Here is a 2,543-nt window from a genome sequence, read left to right on the forward strand (position 1 = left end):
ACTAGAAATTAATTACAAGAAGAAAGCTGGAAAAACCACATATAAGTGGAGATTAAACAACATGCTGTTAAACAACTACTAATTCAAAGAGGAAATGAGAGATCAAAAAGTAAATAGAGACAAACTAAAATGAAAACATGAGATACCAAAATTTTTGGGATATAGCAAAAGGAGAGTTTATAACTTTACAGGCCTATCTTAAAAAAAAAAAACAGCAAGAAAAATTCTATCTAAATAATCTACTGTTACATCTTTACAAACATGAAAAAGAAGAACAAAGGAAATCCAAAGTCCATAAAAGTAAGGGAAAAATAAAAATATGAGCATAAATGAATAAAATAGAGAAAAGAAGACTATAGAAAAATTAATGAAACAAAAACCTGGTTCTTTGAAAAGTTGAACAAAATTTTAAAAAACATCTGGCTAAACACACCTAGGAGAAAACTCAAATAAATAAAATCAACAATGAAAGAGAAGTTACAACGAACACCACATAAATACAAAGGACTGTACAAGAATACAACTATGGGATGCATGTCACCAAATTCTATAACCTAGAAGAAATGGACAAATTCTTAGAATACAACCTTCCTATTTTGAATTATGAAGAAGTGACTAAATAGACTGATCACTACTAAGGAAATTCAAACAGTAATCCCCAAACTTCCCCAAACAAAAGTCCACAACCAGATGGCTTCATTGGTGAATTCTACCAAAATATTCAGAGTATTTAATACTATCATTCACAGCTTTTTCCAAAAATTTGAAAAAGGAGTGCTTTTTATTTTTATTAGGACATTTCTGTGATACCAAAACCAAACAACGACAGTATATATATATATAATCTCTCATGAATATAAATGCAAAAATTGTTAACAAAATATAACAAAACATTAACGGATCATACATCATGATCAAGTGAGGTTCATTCCAGGGATGCAAGGATGGTTCAATAACATTAACAAAATAAAAGGAGAGAAATCATATGATCACATCAATAGATGCAAAAAAGCATTTTGACAAGATACAACACCCATTTCTGATAAAAAATTAAAAACTTAGTATAGAAAGTGCTTCAATAGAGTCATGACTGTGCCCAGATCACTTCACCTTTCTGAGCCACCTTTCTCAAATGTAGAATGAGGTTTGTAATAGTATGGGTTTTAACAAATGGAGTTTTGTAGAAATTAAATGAGATAACCCATATAAGACTCTACGCTTGGTTCATAGTGCATAAAAAATTCTAAGTATATCATATTATCAACCAGCATTTTGTAAGTGAAGTGCTAAATGACAGTTCTTACCTTGTGTTGCATAAACAAAACTCCAAAGCCAAAGGTTAATGTCCCCTGGTTTTATAACAAAGGAACACTCCTCTATCCCTTGTTGAACAGGGTAATAACAATTTCCTAGAGATCTCAGTTGCTCCCAGCCACAAGTCAATACTTTGGAGGTCCATGAGACCTAGTCTGGATAGGCTATTCAATCTTAGATGTAGAGAAAACATTAACCCAAGATTGAGATAAGATGCAAGGATATTCTGTATAATAAAAGCCTAGGTAGCGTCAACATGACATCGTCACAAGATGACTGCCACAAGATGGCCACCACAAGATGGCCGTCAGAAGATGGCCACCACAAGATGGTCACCACAAGATGGTCAGCAGGGGAGGGCAGTTGGGGGTGACCAGGCTAGCAGGGGAGGGCAGTTGGGTATGATCAGGCCGGCAGGGGAGGGCAGTTGGGAGTGATTGGGCTGACAGGGGAGGGGAGTTATGGGCAATCTGGTCATCAGGGGAGCAGTTAGGCGTCAATCAGGCTGGCAGGGGAGTGGTTAGGGGGTGATCAGGCTGACAGGCAGAAGCGGTAGGGGCAATCAGGCAGGCAGGCAGGCGAGTGGTTAGGAGCCAGCGGTCCCGGATTGTGAGAGGGATGTCAGACTGCCGGTTTGACATCCCCCAAGGGTTCATAGATTGGAGATGGTGAAGGCTGGGCCGAGGGACACCCCTCGTGCATAAATTTTGTGTACCAGGCCTATAGTTAATCAATACAAAAAAAAAGTAATTTCCTCAAATGAATCAATAATGCTGGGGGAAAACATTGTAAGATATATACATTATAAGCTATGTACATTAAAAATTAATTCTGATTTTCTAAAAAAACTTTTAAAATTGTAATTATGAAATTTTGGAGACCCCAGAGTAATTTTATTTTATTTTTACATTTTTATTTTTAATTTTTTAATTTTTTATTGATTAAGTTATTACATATGTGTCCTTATCCCCACATTACCCCCTACAACCCCAACTCATGCCTTCACCCCCTTGTTGTCTGTGTCCATTGGTTAGCCCTATATGATTGCATATAAGTCCTTTGGTTGATCTCTCTCCCTTACCCCCACCTCCCCTACTTCCCTCTGAGGTTTGACGGTCTGATCGATGCTTCTCTGTCTCTGGATCTGTTTTTGTTTATCAGTTTATGTTGCTCATTATATTCCATAAATGAGTGAGATCATGTGATATTTATCTTTCTCTGACTGGCTT

Source organism: Myotis brandtii, unplaced genomic scaffold (genome assembly GCF_000412655.1).
Source record: "Myotis brandtii unplaced genomic scaffold, ASM41265v1 scaffold5467, whole genome shotgun sequence".
Taxonomy (NCBI): domain Eukaryota; kingdom Metazoa; phylum Chordata; class Mammalia; order Chiroptera; family Vespertilionidae; genus Myotis; species Myotis brandtii.